Here is an 18,860-nt window from a genome sequence, read left to right as displayed (position 1 = left end):
ATGGCAACGGTGTTTTGGGATGCCAAAGGGGTGTTGTTGGTTGAATTCATGGAACGTGGTACGACCATTAATCAAGAAGTGTACTGTGAAACAATAAAAAAGTTACGACGGGCTATACAGAACAAACGCCGTGGTATGCTGACTTCCGGTATCGTTTTTTTGCGCGATAACGCCCGTCCTCACTCTGCTCGCAGAACAACGGCCCTTCTTGAGTCCTTCAAGTGGGACGTTATCAACCATCCACCTTACAGCCCAGACCTGGCGCCAAGTGATTATCACCTCTTCATGCATTTGAAGAAATGGCTCGGGTCACAGCGGTTTGATGACGACGAAGAGCTCAAAGATGCGGTCACAGGATGGCTCCAGGCACAAGCGGGTGATTTTTATGCAGAAGGAATTTCAAAGCTTATGAAGAGATACGATAAGTGCCTCAATCGCTATGGAGACTTTGTAGAAAAATAGTGCAAAGATGTAGTTGTAAGATGTATATATTAAAATATTTTTATTTAACTTGGTGTATTTTTTCAACCGGAGGTTACTTTCTGAACGGCCCTAGTAGAAATACCAGTCAGTGCTATTCTTATGTCTGCGACCTATATTTTCCTTTGTAGACCAACCGAGCCTCACAACTAGGCAACGTGCAAAGTGGGCGAGGCAGAGCAGAAGATGCCCGTCAGCCGGTGATAACCCTCCCCACCACATCCACGAATCGCTTCTAGCCGTGTTGAGACATACAGGTGCGTAATGACGAATTGTATTCGTAATTTTTCACAAGTTCAAAAAAATGGTTCAAATGGCTCTGAGCACTATGGGACTTAACATCTGTGGTCATCAGTCCCCTAGAACTTAGAACTACTTAAATCTAACTAACCTAAGGACAGCACATACATCCATGTCCGAGGCAGGATTCGAACCTACGACCGTAGCGGTCACGCGGTTCCAGGCTGAAGCACCTAGAACCGCACGGTCACACCGGCCGGCCCACAAGTTCAAAATATTACTTTGCAATCATCGGCAACAATGCCAACGTCGGAAAGTTCTCTTTCATATGCTCTCAGTGGACAGAGGGATACAATAAATTCCAAACAGACACAATCACAGAGATGATATTGCGTAATTTAAAATTGTTCCATGAAATGATTTCCGAGAAAAATAAAATTCTTGATAAAGTGGGTTCAAATGAGAACTACTAATTCTTCTTAACAACAAATTATTGATGTTCAAATGGTTCAAATGGCTCTGAGCACTATGGGACTTAACTTCTGAGGTCATCAGTCTCCTGGAACTTAGAACTACTTAAATCTAACTAAACTAAGGACATCACACACATCCATGCCCGAGGTATTGATGTTCGTTTATAGGTTTAACTGAAATGATCAAAATTATTGAAAATCTTTTCGTTTCCTCAATACATAATTGTTCATTTTGTGTAACGAAAAACGTGCAGTTTATTCTGACGTAAGATTATTTTAGGACAAAGACAGAAACCACGAATAATGCACACTCAGCTGCAAAATTGTAGGACTGTTCACTGGATGTAGTTTAGATTATGCGCGTTAAAGGGTGATCTCGCAAAGGGTGACTGTAATTGATTGTTAATAAAGTGAAACGTCCCCTTATAACAATTGTACACGACTGTGCCTAAACTGACACACAATATTTTTAGCGCAACGCAATCTGACTTTCAGACATCCCTACAAAAGAATGGCCCTGACCAACATTAATCTATACCTTTCACAAATCACTTACCTCACCAAAAATCTTCGTTCCTCGAACTACTGCAATACAGCGAGCGCCACTACTGCCAGCTAAATAAAAGATTCAAACTACTGAAGGCACTAAAGACTGATAGGGATAGTTAGCAAATGAAAGATTTTAACAGAGAACAAACACTGTATTTACCTTAATAGTCATAATATATATATAGCAGTTCATGACAAATTACAAAACTCCGCCATCTTTCTCCTCACATCCACCACTGCTGGCGGCTCACCTCCAACTGCGCAACGCTACGCGCTGTTCACATACAGCTGCCCAACACTACAATGGCAGACAACAATGCAAACTAGCCACAGACTGCACACAGCACAGCCAGTGATTTTCATACAGAGCGCTACGTAACGTTGCCAATAAGAAAACATAAACAGCCTACTTACATAAAGAAAACATAAACAGCCTACTTACAAAAGGATTCAAAACATTGTGTATGACTTCGTACACGATGGCAAGCAGAGATGGGTTACAAAGTTGTGGTGTAACTGTCGTTGTAGGAAAGCTGGACAGGAGCAGAAATAATTAGTGAACAAGATAACACAGAAAACAGAAGATTTACTTAACTTGTATTTCCCCAAGCGTACGAAGACACGTTACAAATAATGCAGCAACAAATAGAGTTCAAATGTCAACAAGGATGAGACTCTGAGAGCTAAAGCATGAACGATGGTGTCAGAACGATGTCTGGGTGGTAGCTATGTAGCGTCACATAGTGAAATGGCTCCAAGTGCGAGTGGGCTATGCGGCTGCCTCCGTCCGTCCTATATTGTGGTGGCACAGGCACTCGTGGTACGGAGCACAGTAAGTGTTCTCCATTGGTTCCGCTGGATCACGCACGACTGCTATCGACGTCTGAGAGAAACTTACAATTCCGTTGCCATCCGTGAAACGCAGGTAGAATAGTATCAATAAGTGATACCACAGAAAACATCCAACTGTTTAAAATAGGTTGTCCGGCTTTTAGGTCAAAATATCAGGCTAACTATAGCGCCAAGTCCGGCATTTCTAATTTTGGACCCAACAACCCTAGGTGTTCTGGCTCTAAAGTAGCAGGCCTCGACTGCATACCAGTACCTTACTGAATTGCAGGGTATTTTTAAAAGATTAAGCCAGTTTGACAAGACTACACCTTCCATTTGCATCAAGGAAGAAACGCTGGGTGAATTCTAACTTAGGCATAGGACTACAAAGCTTTTACTTTGAAGAGACCCATCATACTCTGCAAAGCGTCAGTCCAAAACATTTCGAGATACGAAAGTAGAGAAAACCTGAGATAGTGATTTTAGTGCTTATGTTGTTCTATATCGCCTTCCCCCTGTTTTTTAAAAGTGCGTACAAAGCGTTAAGCTTCTCCGTTGGACTGGGGGTGAAATGGAGCACTTGTTAGATGACGAATGCCGTTACGTCCACAAAACTTGAAACGTACCCTTAGAACAATTGTACAAGACTGAGCTTAAACTGACACACAATATTTTTTAGCGCAACGCAATCTGACTTTCAAAAATCCCTGCAAAAGAATGGCCCTGACTAACATTAATCTATACCTTTCACAAATCACTTACCTCACCAAAAATCTCCGTTACTCGAACTACTGCAATACAGCGAGCGCCACTACTGCCAGCTAAATAAAAGATTCAAACTACGGAAGGCACTAACTACTGATAGGCATAGTTAGCAAATGAAAGATTTTAATAGAGAACAAACAATGTATTTACCTTAATAGTCATAATATATATAGCAGTTCATGACATCCTTTCTGTACTCAAAAATCCACCATCTCATTTCCCACATCCACCACTACTGGTGGCTCACCTCCAACTGTGCAACGCTACGCGCTGTTCACGTCCAGCTGCCCAACACTACAATGGCAGACAACAATGCAAACTAGCCACAGACTCCACACAGCACAGCCAGTGATTTTCATACAGAGCGCTATGTAACGTTGCCAATAAGAAAACATAAACAGCCTACTTACAAACTGTTTAAAGTAATGTGACGTGAACTGAGGTCCGTTGTCCGTAACAATGACTTCAGGCAATCCTTCAATGCAAAAAATTGAGGACAACACTTGAATGGTGCTAGGTGACGTGGTAGAGTTCGTAGGCACCGCAAATGGAAACTTGCTAAAAGAGTCTACCACAATAAGCCAACGAGTGTTCCAGAAAAGTCAATGGTCACCCGTTTTCATGGCTATTGAGTATTAGGTCAAGCTGAGAATGTCTGTGGCGGAGCGGATTATTTTTCGGCGCTCGCGCAACACTGTGACGTCATGTGTGCAATGTGGGCGTCCATGTCCTGCCAAGTGCAGCGACGGCGCGCTGACTGTTCAGTGCGAACAGTTCCCCAATGTCCTTAGTGAAGCAGTTGTAACAAATGCTTTTGCAACACTGCGGGAATGAGCAGACGCGATAGTCCACTGTCAGATTGTACTAAGGTCACACCTTGTTGTACTGAAAGGTTACGCCGACGAGCAAAGTATCGGCGCACTACTGAGTTCTGAATACTGTTCAATGAGCGAGGCCAAGACATGCGAATGAAAAAAAATGGTTCAAATGGCTCTGAGCACTAAGGGACTTAACTGCTGAGGTCATCAGTCCTCTAGACTTAGAACTACTTAAACCTAACTAACCTAAGGACATCACACACGTCCATGCCCGAGGCAGGATTCGAACCTGCGACCGTAGCAGCAGCGCGGTTCCGGACTGAAGCGCCTAGAACCGCTCGGCCACTCCGGCCGGCATGCGAATGAAAGGCATCAAAATCTGCAGAGCTGGGTCCGCTTCCGTTGCCTGTGCAATTTTTCTGTAGTTCGATGTAAAAGATTGCTTAGAGCCATTTGAACCATTTAAGGCGAAAGAACTGAAATCTGGCTGCCGCGACCTAAATCTGCTGACTTAATGAACCTACTACTTTATCATAGGAGAGTGCGTCCGGAGACGACGCAGGGAAGAGTTTTTGAACTAAGCGAAACACAGGGGTTCCTGGGACGGACAGGAAATAATGATATTTCACAATACTTTGAATTCGATAGACTTGACAATGGGCCTGGAACTGGGTGAGATATTCGAGCCATTCCTCTTCTTTTTAATCGAAGTGGACTGTTGTTTTGTGGCACTTGGATCGGTTGGTTGGTTGGTCGGGCAGCAGACGGAGCTTGTACGGCAAGCAATTGCTGTACAGTAGACAGCAATGTGGCGATTTGCTGGGTCTGAAACGGAAAAATCTGATTTAGTTGCAGAGCAGGAGCAGTCTGCAGCTGAGGCTCAGGGACAGGAGGTGGAAGGGTTGGCGTAGCCATTCTAACGCTAATAAATTACAGCAGTATATGAAAACACAAATAGAAAAGCAACGTGCAAAGCCTCTGAAAGAGAAATAGATTAGTTCTGCAGCTCCCCTCATATAGTACATGCAACAACAAAAACAAATTACCAAATAGAATCACATGTAAAGACAGTTCCCCGGCGGCAACCTAGAACACATGAAAAGCAAACAAAACTTGTTGATCAGTCTCGTCGCACTATTTGTGGGTATGCCCTCTTGTCATATTTTGTAGTTACTGGATGGATCAGGAGAGGTTGGTATGCTAGGTGGGTGGCCAGTTTCCTCTCACAACAAAACATGCACACGTGCTTAAAATACACTTTATTACAGGAGCCAATTGAATACTTAACTTCAGTGATATCCAATCTGAAGTTCTGTGATTAACAGCGATCAAATAACATGTACTAATTGCCGAATCTTGTCCATGTCCATATGATAACTATGTATAACTACTTAAGTTCCCTCACAGCTAGCTAAGGTGCGAGGTGACGATTGTCATTGTGGAAGACTACAGTACAGTGCGACGTATTGCGGTGCGATGCGACGTACTGACGTACTGAGATTCAGAGATCGAGACAGCTCGGTCGGCGGCGGCGGCCTAATACGAACACTGCCCAGGGGGAGCAGTACTATGCGCGCCTACGACAAGAGAAGACCAAGACACGCCCCATGGCTACGCGTTATCGGCGCAGATAATGCGTACCCTGGGGGCGTGTCTTGGTCTTCTCTTGTCGTAGGCGAGCTTGTACAGGGTGTTTCAAAAATGACCGGTATATTTGAAACGGCAATAAAAACTAAACGAGCAGCGATAGAAATACACCGTTTGTTGCAATATGCTTGAGACAACAGTACATTTTCAGGCAGACAAACTTTAGAAATTACAGTAGTTACAATTTTCAACAACAGATGGCGCTGCGGTCTGGGAAACTCTATAGTACGATATTTTCCACATATCCACCATGCGTAGCAATAATATGGCGTAGTCTCTGAATGAAATTACCCGAAACCTTTGACAACGTGTCTGGCGGAATGGCTTCACATGCAGATGAGATGTACTGCTTCAGCTGTTCAATTGTTTCTGGATTCTGGCGGCACACCTGGTCTTTCAAGTGTCCCCACAGAAAGAAGTCACAGGGGTTCATGTCTGGCGAATAGGGAGGCCAATCCACGCCGCCTCCTGTATGTTCGTGATTGCGCAAAGCAATCACACGATCATCGAAATATTCATTCAGGAAATTAAAGACGTCGGCCGTGCGATGTGGCCGGGCACCATCTTGCATAAACCACGAGGTGTTCGCAGTGTCGTCTAAGGCAGTTTGTACCGCCACAAATTCACGAAGAATGTCCAGATAGCGTGATGCAGTAATCGTTTCGGATCTGAAAAATGGGCCAATGATTCCTTTGGAAGAAATGGCGGCCCAGACCAGTACTTTTTGAGGATGCAGGGACGATGGGACTGCAACATGGGGCTTTTCGGTTCCCCATATGCGCCAGTTCTGTTTATTGACGAAGCCGTCCAGGTAAAAATAAGCTTCGTCAGTAAACCAAATGCTGCCCACATGCATATCGCCGTCTTCAATCCTGTGCACTATATCGTTAGCGAATGTCTCTCGTGCAGCAATGGTAGCGGCGCTCAGGGGTTGCCGCGTTTGAATTTTGTATGGATAGAGGTGTAATCTCTGGCGCATGAGACGATACGTGGACGTTGGCGTCATTTGGACCGCAGCTGCAACACGGCGAACGGAAACCCGAGGCCGCTGTCGGATCACCTGCTGCACTAGCTGCACGTTGCCCTCTGTGGTTGCCGTACGCGGTCGCCCTACCTTTCCAGCACGTTCATCCGTCACGTTCCCAGTCAGTTGAAATTTTTCAAACAGATCCTTTATTGTATCGCTTTTCGGTCCTTTGGTTACATTAAACCTCCGTTGAAAACTTCGTCTTGTTGCAACAACACTGTGTTCTAGGCGGTGGAATTCCAACACCAGAAAAATCCTCTGCTCTAAGGAATAAACCATGTTGTCTACAGCACACTTGCACGTTGTGAACAGCACACGCTTACAGCAGAAAGACGACGTACAGAATGGCGCACCCACAGACTGCGTTGTCTTCTATATCTTTCACATCACTTGCAGCGCCATCTGTTGTTGAAAATTGTAACTACTGTAATTTCGAAAGTTTGTCCGCCTGAAAATATACTGTTGTCCCAAGCATATTGCAACAAACGGTGTATTTCTATCGCTGCTCGTTTAGTTTTTATTGCCGTTTCAAATATACCGGTCATTTTTGAAACACCCTGTATGTATGTATGTACGTATTTATTAAACTGGGGGCCTAGAAACTATGAAGAGGCTTAGTTCCGCCGTAGCCCTCAGTGGTTCACAGCTCCACAACAGGCTACAGCAGTCCACCGACCCCACTGCAGCCCCACACTGAACCCGGGGTTATTGTGCGGTTCGGCTCACAGTGGACCCTCCCAGGAACGTCTCCTACCAGACGAGTGTAGCCCCAAACGTTTGAGCGGTAGAATAATTATGGTGTACGCGTACGTGGAAACGGTGTTTGCGCAGCAATCGCCGACGCAGTGTAACTGAATAAGGGGAACCAGCCCACATTCGACGAGGTATATAGAAAACCGCCTTAAAAACCATCCACAGGCTGGCCGGCACGCGGGACATCGACACTAATCCGCCGGGGGGATTGGTGCCGGGGACCGGCACGCCTTCCCATCCGGGGAGCAGCGCGTTAGACCGAGCGCCTAGCCGGGCGGGCATTAGGCTATACAGTGTTTCCTAGTGCCGAACTGCCGACTGGTGTGCTGGCGAAGGCGTACTCCAGGAGACCCTCCACCACTACTAGGATACAATGCCCTTAACTTTCACACAACCACGTTAAGGGGCTCCGGAAAGGCTCAAAATCATGAAAAGTTCAATTTTTACTTTTTTGCGTTTTCTGAATCTGCAGACTATTACCTTTTAATAGATATATAATTTATTCAATTCCGAAGACTACAACTATTTTTAGATTTTTTTTGAAATGTGTTCTACATGGGCGTGACCCACTGTGGCGCTGTTAAACTGCTGTCAAATGGTGTTATTATTAACGTCCGTGTTCATCAGGTACATTTTAGTGATGTGAGATAAAGTATGTGTTGTGGCTAACCTGAGATGGTTCAATATATATCGCTGGTGTGATTGTCGATTGTTTCATGTTTATTTACTCTGTCGTTATCTCGAAAATATTCGTAATTAATTCTGTTTCTTGAGTCTCTGTTTTGTTGAAGTATAATAATGAGTAAAAGTAAAGTTGCTGTTGCGACTTTCAATGATGGCAACATTGTAAGGTGCAAGGTATTTAGAAATATGGGAATGAAGATAGGTTCTAACATGGTACGAGCGATGCTTGCTTTAGACAAGGAACGCCTTCGGGCTGCAGACAGGGCTGTAAAGAGTCTAGAAATACAAGCAAGAGTAAACAGGAGGAGGAACAAGAGGAAGCTGGAGGAGGAGTTTGCAGAGGATGAAGATAATCCATCCTATGGACCTGGAAGGCACTAAAAAGTTAATCCAATCTTTGTCGCTCGATTCCCAAAACTTTTATTTTCTCATACTAATTACTTGTTTTCTAAGGATCTTCCAAACATATTTGTTTAAAACTTTCAGTAAATGTTACACAGTACCTTCTGCATAATTTAACACAGCCTTTTTCCAAAAAACTGTATATTTTTTAATATATAAATAAAAAATTGCAAAAAATATTGTGAATTTTCATTACAATTGAAAAAAAATCATCTTTAATAAATGAACTAAAATTTTGTAAAATCCCTGTGTTAAGTTGTAGCCCATATTCCAATAAATAATCTGTAAAGAGTTCAACTTCCTACCTCAAATACTTTGTGAGGAAAGATGTAACTTATAAGCGTTATTTTAACATCGCAAGTATAGGGCGTTCCGGAGCCCCTTAAACTGTCAGGAATGTCCTCCTTTGGAATGGTCAACTTGCGCATCACAATGGCTTGAGTGTCGGTGGTCTCGTCAGAGTGTTGACCATTCGTGTGAACTTCTACACTTTGTCGTTTTGTGGTAGGTTAGTAATAATAACATGAAATCTCATTCCCTGTGATAATTTTTTCCCGAAAAGAATTATCCATATTTTACATTTCAATCAAGTAGTGGCAGGTGTCGATGTATCGTTGTTTTCGTTCTGAGCCAAGGTGCTCAATAAAAACTTTGCATATACTTTCCTCTCCTTTAAACGTTCTGGAGAATGTCTCGAACACTTTCGTTAGAGACTTTCGAGCTGCCACCGTCGTTACTGCGCTGACGTCACTTATATGCAAAGAACATATGGGATGCTTAAAATTGGAGAAAATACGATTGAAGAAGAAACACATAAAGGACCACTTCTAACTCTCTTAAGTAAATTCCTCAAACAAGCGAAGATAGTGGAGTCATGGAAAAATGCAGGTGACATTGTCCGTTCGAAAAAGGTAACAAAACGAACATTGAGAATTTCAGAGGTAGTAGTTTTTGTTTTTACAAGTTGCTAATAAAAATCAGAAATTTGGCTTTTGCAAACCAGTCGAACAGGCGGGATATAGGAAAGGTTTCACTAAAACTGACCATATCCGAACAGTGCGCACACTGTTAGTGAAATGAGTGAAATGTACAGAGTACAACATCCCACTTCAAATAGTCTACATTGACCGCCAGAAGAAGCTCGACACGACTGAAACCTGGACAGCAATGAGGGCTGGGAACACAGAGCCCGGATTGACTACAGATATACCAAAGTAATTCGCCACGAAATGACACTCTGCATGTGAAAACATAGAAAACTGGATCACTGGAAAGGTTCCCATGAATAGAGGTAATACACTAAAACGCCAAAGAAACTGATATAGGCAAGCGTATTCGAATACAGAGAGATGTAAACAGGCAGAATACGGCGCTGCAGTCGGCAACACCTATATAAGACAATAACCTGGCGTAGTTGTTAGATCGGTTACTACTGCTACAATGGTAGGTTATCAAGGTTTAAGTGAGTTCTACCTTGGTGTTATAGTCAGCGCGCGAGCGATGGGACACAGCGTCTCCGAGGTAGCGATGAAGTGGGGATTTTCGCGTACGACCATTTCACGAGTGTACCGTGAATATCATATGGCTCTGAGCACTACGCGACTTAACTTCTGAGGTCATCAGTCGCCTAGAACTTAGAACTAATTAAACCTAACTAACCTAAGGACATCACACACATCCATGCCCGAGGCAGGATTCGAACCTGCGACCGTAGCAGTCGCTCGGTTCCAGACTGTAGCGCCTAGGCCACTCCGGCCGACCGTGAATATCAGGAATCACCTAAAACGTCGAATCTCTGACACTGCTGCGGCCGGAAAAAGACCCTGCAAGAACGGGACCAACAACGACTGAAGAGAATCGTTCAACGTGACGGAAGTGCAACCCTTCCGGAAACTGCTGCAGATTTCAATGCTGGGCAATCAACGAGTGTCAGCGTGGGAACCATTAACGAAACATCATCGATATGGGCTTTCGGAGCCGAAGACCCGCTCGCGTGCCCATGATGACTGCACGACATAAAGCTTTACTCCTCGCCTGGGCCCTTCAACACCTACACGGGACTGTTGATGATTGGAAACATGTTGCCTGGCCGGACGAGTGTCGTATCAAACTGTATCGAGCGGGTATGGAGACAACCTCATGAATCTATCGATCCTGCCTGTCAGCAGGGGACTGCTCAAGCTGGTGGAGGTTCTGCAATGGTGTGGGGCGTGTGGAGTTGAAGTGATATCGGACTCCTGATACGTCTACATACAACTCTGACAGGTGAGACGTACGTAAGCATCCTGTCTTATCACTTGCACCTATTCAGATCCATTGTGCATTCCGACGGAAATGGGCATTTCCAGCAGGACAATGCCACACCCCACACGTCCAGAATTGCTACAGTGTGGCTCCAGGGACACTCTCCAGAGTCTAAACACTTCCGCAGGTAACCAAACTTCCCAGACATGAACATTATCGAGCATACCTGTGAAGCTTTGCATCGTGCTGTTGAGAAGAGATCTTCACACCCTCGTACTCTTTCGGATTTATGGACATGCCTGCAGGATTCATGGTGTCAGTTCTCTCCAGAACTATTTCAGACAATAGTTTAGTCCGTGCCCCGTCGTGTTGAGGCATTTCTGCTTCCTCGTGGGGTCCTATACGATATTAGGCAGGAGTAGCAGTTTCTTTGGCTCTTTAGTGTATCTCAACGAAACTACTCACCTTTGCTCTGGAGAAAGTTTTCAGGTGTCGGTCCTGGGGACAGAAAGGTGCTAACACAGATGGAAAACATCTCAACCATCTTCGCATTGCACATGATGTTATCCACTTTAGCAGCGATTCAAGTGAGCTATGAACAATGATCCGAACTCAAAGTTGATTCCCAACCTCAAGGCGTCAAATTAACCTTCAACCGACTTACGTCATGACCCTGTTACTATTACTGTCTCCATCGAAAACCATGCTCTGGAATAAATAAATGAGTTTTCCTGGAGCATAAAATCCAACTTGGGAAAGATAACCAAACCACAGAGGTCAACCGGATGACAACCGGGAAACTTGGTTACATTCTCCGCAAAACGACTGTTCCAGAAATTTAAAAAGGAAGAAGTTGTGAACTAAGAAAAATCCTTAATAGTCAAGATCACAAATATAATATTACTGTTTATCAATTTCGGCTTGTTTAAAAGCTATCCGCAGATAGTAAGAAAAAAACACTGATTAGAGTACAACCGACGAACGGCGGGACAGATCAGGATCATTTGTTACACAGTTCATAACAGTCACTGCTTCTGAAGTTAATTTAGAATACATTGACGTGAAAAAGTCACGGGATAAAGATATATGGATACTGATCAGCCAGAACATTGTGACCACCGATCTGCTATCGATGTAAAGCCGTCCAGGCGATACCAGGGTCACTTGGTGAGGAATTACTGCTAGTTAGACATATTCACGGTGCATGTACACTCCTGGAAATTGAAATATGAACACCGTGAATTCATTGTCCCAGGAAGGGGAAACTTTATTGACACATTCCTGGGGTCAGATACATCACATGATCACACTGACAGAACCACAGGCACATAGACACAGGCAACAGAGCATGCACAATGTCGGCACTAGTACAGTGTATATCCACCTTTCGCAGCAATGCAGGCTGCTATTCTCCCATGGAGACGATCGTAGAGATGCTGGATGTAGTCCTGTGGAACGGCTTGCCATGCCATTTCCACCTGGCGCCTCAGTTGGACCAGCGTTCGTGCTGGACGTGCAGACCGCGTGAGACGACGCTTCATCCAGTCCCAAACATGCTCAATGGGGGACAGATCCGGAGATCTTGCTGGCCAGGGTAGTTGACTTACACCTTCTAGAGCACGTTGGGTGGCACGGTATACATGCGGACGTGCATTGTCCTGTTGGAACAGCAAGTTCCCTTGCCGGTCTAGGAATGGTAGAACGATGGGTTCGATGACGGTTTGGATGTACCGTGCACTATTCAGTGTCCCCTCGACGATCACCAGTGGTGTACGGCCAGTGTAAGAGATCGCTCCCCACACCATGATGCCGGGTGTTGGCCCTGTGTGCCTCGGTCGTATGCAGTCCTGATTGTGGCGCTCACCTGCACGGCGCCAAACACGCATACTACCATCATTGGCACCAAGCCAGAAGCGACTCTCATCGCTGAAGACGACACGTCTCCATTCGTCCCTCCATTCACGCCTGTCGCGACACCACTGGAGGCGGGCTGCACGATGTTGGGGCGTGAGCGGAAGACGGCCTAACGGTGTGCGGGACCGTAGCCCAGCTTCATGGAGACGGTTGCGAATGGTCCTCGCCGATACCCCAGGAGCAACAGTGTCCCTAATTTGCTGGGAAGTGGCGGTGCGGTCCCCTACGGCACTGCGTAGGATCCTACGGTCTTGGCGTGCATCCGTGCGTCGCTGCGGTCCGGTCCCAGGTCGACGGGCACGTGCACCTTCCGCCGACCACTGGCGACAACATCGATGTACTGTGGAGACCTCACGCCCCACGTGTTGAGCAATTCGGCGGTACGTCCACCCGGCCTCCCGCATGCCCACTATACGCCCTCGCTCAAAGTCCGTCAACTGCACATACGGTTCACGTCCACGCTGTCGCGGCATGCTACCAGTGTTAAAGACTGCGATGGAGCTCCGTATGCCACGGCAAACTGGCTGACACTGACGGCGGCGGTGCACAAATGCTGCGCAGCTAGCGCCATTCGACGGCCAACACCGCGGCTCCTGGTGTGTCCGCTGTGCCGTGCGTGTGATCATTGCTTGTACAGCCCTCTCGCAGTGTCCGGAGCAAGTATGGTGGGTCTGACACACCGGTGTCAATGTGTTCTTTTTTCCATTTCCAGGAGTGTATTATCATATGTAGAATGGGCAGATTGTGATGGCCTGGAGGCTTGGAACGAGCATTTCGGCAATTGTAAGAGTTTTTTTTTAAATTATTTATTTCCAGAAAGCTTATTAATTATACAATCTAGCCCACTGCCTTATGTGATTAGTGGGCCGAAAATACTGATACATTTTATATAAGTTGCATTGTAAGAGTTTTTTTTTTTTTTTTTTTTTTTTTTTTTTTTAAAAAAAAAAAAAAAAAAAAAAAATCTTTATTCATTACATTACATTATACATGATAACCCACTACCTCACTACATTAGTGGGTCCTAGTATGATACAAATGATGCAGCTATGTTATTCTACACTACAGGTAATATTGTTAATCTTATTACTAATTTACTCTAATATTACCGCTATGAGGCTCTAACTATAATCTACAGGGAAACTACATGCTACCTGCAGCGTTACAAGTTGTGCCAGAGCTTCTATAAACCTACTAGTTGTTGGCCGTGCCCACTGAGCTAATCCCAGTGGGCGTGCCCCTGGCACTGGGCTGGCTCTTGACTTGGTGTCGCTGCAGTGTATTCTAAGATATTATCCTAACTTCTACTTCTAAATTAATTAATTTAGCTAAGTGTCAAAATCGGTGTGCGTCATAGTCCGGTATTTATGTACACCCCTCCCTCCTAGTCCAGGGCAAGGCGGATTCCAGCCGTGAGGCGGCTGGCCAGTCCTTGCCCGGCGGTACAGGATGGGTGCACTGGTCTAAATCGGTGAGAGTTTGTCTTTAATGATGGTGGTTGTCCCTTAAATAGTTCTTAAGTATCTTTTTTGATATTTCGTCTGTAAGCTTGTTTAAGATGTCAAAAGTGGTTTCACGCCTTAACAAGTGGTACGTGTCATTGTTTGGTAGCTGTTGTCTTAGCTCTTGGGCTACATCATCGAAGAGGTGGCACTCATACACCACATGTTCTGGGGTGCCCTGCACTGCACCACAGTCACACGCTGGTGTAGCCTGCTTCCCAAACCTACATAGGTATGTTGGATATGGTCCATGTCCGGTAAGAAAGTGCAGCATTCCTCTCGTTGGGGTAAAAAATGTAAGTTTTATTCTTTCTTCTATGTCTGGTAGTAGCTCATAGGTTCTACGACCTGTATCCTCATTATTCCATTGATCTTGCCATAATTCTATCCCTCTCTTTTTGATGGTGTACTTGTCCCCTGCATAAACCCCAAGTATCTCCCTGATTTTGTCCCTGTTCTCCTTTTGTACCCAGTACCAGGCAGCCTGTTCACGAATTTTTATATCTAATGGGCAGATTCCCATTAACACTAACAATGCTCCCCCCGGTGTTGTCCTATAGGCCCCTGCTGAACGTAGAAGCATATTCCGCTGCACTCTTCTTACGGCCATGGCAGGCATGACCCTCGTGAGTCTGTGTGCCCAGACTCCAGATCCGTATCCTATTATCGAGGTCAGGATACTGTTATGATACAGCTTAATTAAATTTGGTGGGAGGTGAAACCGTTTGTGACCAATTCCGATGAGATTGTTTAATAGAACCAGGGATTTTTGTGATACGGTGTCAATATGTGATGCAAAGTTCCACCTCTCATCGATGATTACACCCAAGTATCGGGCCTCGCGGCGCCGAAGAACTGGTATACCATTAATTCTAACCGTCGGGTTCCTGACCAATTGGCCTTTGAGGAGTAGGTATGTAGATTTATTGGGTGCAATCGTCATTTTACTTCTGTGGCACCATGATGTAAGAACAGTTAGGGCTCTTTCCACTTTCGGCTCTAATTCCTCGCGGCTTCGGCCGCCGACCAGCAGGAGGAGGTCGTCAGCGTATGCTATGACCTCTAGCACATCGTCACAATTCTTGAGATCTTCCAATAGAGGCTCCATGTTGATGTCCCAAAAGAGGGGTCCCAGGACAGAGCCCTGGGGACATCCTTTGGTGACAATCTTCCTGACTATGCCGCTAGGGGCCGATAGCCAGACCTCCCTGTCTGCACAATAGCTCCTTAGACACCCATATAGCGGCCCTGGACAGTTCTTCTCCCGCAAGCAGGAAAAGAGTGAGGGCCACCACAGGTTGTCAAAGGCGCCACTGATGTCTACCATGATGCCGACGACATACTTGTGCGGGGTAGAGCCACAGACCTCGGCAGCCAGGGCGATTGCGTCAGACGCAGAACACCCAGACCGAAAGCCGAATTGTCTGTCACTCATCCCGCACAGCACGCGGTGTGCTGTCAGTCTGTTTGCCAGTAGCCTCTCAAAAAGTTTGCCCAGTACGTCCAGCAAGCAGATAGGTCTATAAGATTTAATTTCTGTCGGATCTTTGTCTGGACTCTTTTTAATGATAATTACATTGGCTTTTTTCCATATTCCTGGGAATTTCCCGAGTTTCAAACACTCGTTATATAACTTAGTGAGAGGAGCTACGAGCTGGGGGGCAAGGAATTGCACTACCTCCGCAGTAATGCCGTCCGGGCCAGGAGCTTTCCCTCTTTTGAGGGCTTTAATCTGGGCAGCAACCTCCTCCTCAGAGAAGGGGTAGACTCTGATGTTATTGTTATAGTCCCTCTGATCTTCACTCCTTATTCTTTGTTGTTCTTCAGTCTCATTTTGCTCCACATCGTCAGGCAACAGAACCCGGAGGAGGGCCTCAGCAGTTTCCTGCCAAGTGCCCGTCATCCGGTCCCCGTCCCTGACGGTGGATAGCACCATTGGTGATCTTATCTTTTCCCGTACTAGTTTATATGGGACTCCCCATGGGTCTGTAGCCAGTTGGCTTTTTACATAACTTTCCCAGCTTCTGAGTCTGACTGCCCTTAGCTCCTGTTGAAATTGTTCTTTGCTCTCTCGGTAGATCTGAAGCCATCTTTGTTTTTCCCTCCAGACGACACTCCGCTGGTAGTACCTCCTTGCCCTCCTCACAGCCTGGCGCATCTGTCCCAGTTCGACCGACCATGGTGTGGGGGTGGCCGCTACGGCTCTCCTCCTGGTTGGTACAGCTGCCCGCACCGCTGTGGTGATCGCCTGTACCAGTCCTTCGGCGCATTCTTCCACGTTGACGTCACCGTCCAGCAATGTCGGAATATCGCACTCCTCCGCGAGTCGGTCCCAGTTAGCCTTGTTGTAATTAAGCTGCAGCTCCCACCCCATGTCCCAGTGGCACTCCCTTTCCCCAATGATGAATGTTATTAAGTTATGATCACTGGTGGTTGCTTTGTCCCACACTTTCCATTTATTGACTTTTGTGGCCAGGTTTGGTGTCATTAAAGTGACGTCAATATTTGTACCTTCTCCCCCTCCGCCAGTATACGTGGGGGGGTTCCCTTGTTGGTTGGCAACCACCAGTTGTAATGCCATGATTGTTTCCTCGGCTTTTAGCCCCCGGTCATCGTACGTGCCACTGAACCATAGGGGGGACTTTGCATTTATGTCTGCTGTCACAAGCAGTCTTCGTCCCTGCAATGCCGTGGCAACTTGTGTGAGTGTTTCTAGAAACTCATCTATTCCTCTTCCATATTGGAAGTACATATTACAGATGTAAATTACTCCTGCGGGTGTTTGAAGCTCCACGACATTGCAGTGTTCGCCCGAGAATTGTGCAAGGACTGTAGCTCTAAATGATTTGTTTGTAATTATAACTGCAGCCTTAGGCTCTATGTTAGAATGTGTAATTTGCCAGTTGGCAGCCATGAATGGGATCCGCCCCGCTTGGGAGTACGGTTCCTGTAAACAGAGTACATCTAGACTCTTCTCTTCCACCACCCTCCGGAGTTCCTGCAGGACCAGTTTGCTGTTATGAGTGTTTATCTGACCCACGTTTAGTTGGCTCACGTGGGAAATATGTATGTATGTGTGATTCTGGCCACAATTTTGTCCAGTCGTGGGCTACTCTGCCATTGGTAATCACTGATTGGCAATATAGATCATCTATGTCGAATTTTTCGTTTCTTCTTTCGAAGACCTTTTTAACTAGATCTCGCAGGGCTCCGAAGTCGGTGGGGAGATTCATTGTCTTGAGCTGAATTCTGTCCACAGCCTCCATTACTGGAAAGGTGACATCTCTTCCATACTCGTGGCCGACACGTACCACATGTCTCAATGCAGTTGTGAGGATTGCCGGCTCTTCTAATCTTGATAACTGTAGCGCATGCTCCAGGTTGGGGTAAATTCGCTGGGGATCAATTCCCATTACACCCCGAGGTGATGTGTTACAAGGTGGAATTGAGCTACTGACTTCATTAAACTGAACAGGTTTGGTGGATATTACTTCTTTACTGTGTGGTTGTGAATGTGAACTCTCAGGTATAGGATGCCAGTTTGGTCGGGTGTGCTCTTGTTTCGACCCAGGTCCCCAGCAAGGAGGAGAGGGAACGTCTTCTTCGCATGGGTCAGTCTGTATGCAGACATCTTTCATTATTGTCACCAAAGATCGTGGTTGTGTGATTTTTTGTATAAATTCTTTGAATTTATTTGCCCTCAGAGCGTCCCTCAGCCTCTTGCTAGGGGATTTCCTTTTTGGCTTCCTGAGTTCAATTACGGCCTCAGCCATAATCAATTCGAGAGATTAGTCTCTGTTCTAGCATCCTATACGTTGGGCAATTTCTCCCAGTAGTATTGCACGGTTTTCTACCTCTTTTGGTACATGGAATACAGGTTGCGTTTTTATTACAGTTTTTTCTGGTATGGTCCTCAGCCCCACACCTGGAGCAGGCCGGCTTCCTTTCGCAATGTTTATGTACGTGGTCCAGATCGCCACAGTTGTGGCATCTAGGGACTACCAGGTAGTCTCTGACATTGATGGCGTGAAACCCAATATAAATTTTCCCCATAGCGGTAAGTTTTCGCCACATCTTGCCGGAGACCTCGGCGACGTGATGGACTACATCCCGTTCCCGAGGTCCCGTTTTGAAACGCAACTTGAACTCATTCTTAAATGTTTCCCATTCTGTATCGTCAAAATTTTGATTATACATAGTTTCGTAGATGTCGCTTTCAGTTAGGGCCACAGGTACGTCGTATAATATCACCAGAGGATTTCTCTTCTTAGGAGGTTCACACTTGATGGCCTTGTTAAGTTTAGAATTATTTAATATTTTATTCCTGTCCTCCTCTGTGGCAAGATCCACAACGACTACATTTTTAGTGGCCTTTACTTTGTTAATCTTTATTTTATCCCTAGCCGGGTCAATTGTTGTTGTAAAAATTTCCTGAACCTTTTTAATAGTCTGACCAGGCAGGGGTCTTAAGAAGACTGCCGTGTCTGGTTTTTTGGAGATCTTTGCTATTGTATCTTTAGTTGTTTGGGCT

This window comes from Schistocerca cancellata, chromosome 2, assembly GCF_023864275.1.
Source record: "Schistocerca cancellata isolate TAMUIC-IGC-003103 chromosome 2, iqSchCanc2.1, whole genome shotgun sequence".
Lineage (NCBI taxonomy): Eukaryota > Metazoa > Arthropoda > Insecta > Orthoptera > Acrididae > Schistocerca > Schistocerca cancellata.
This window is presented reverse-complemented; position numbering follows the sequence as displayed.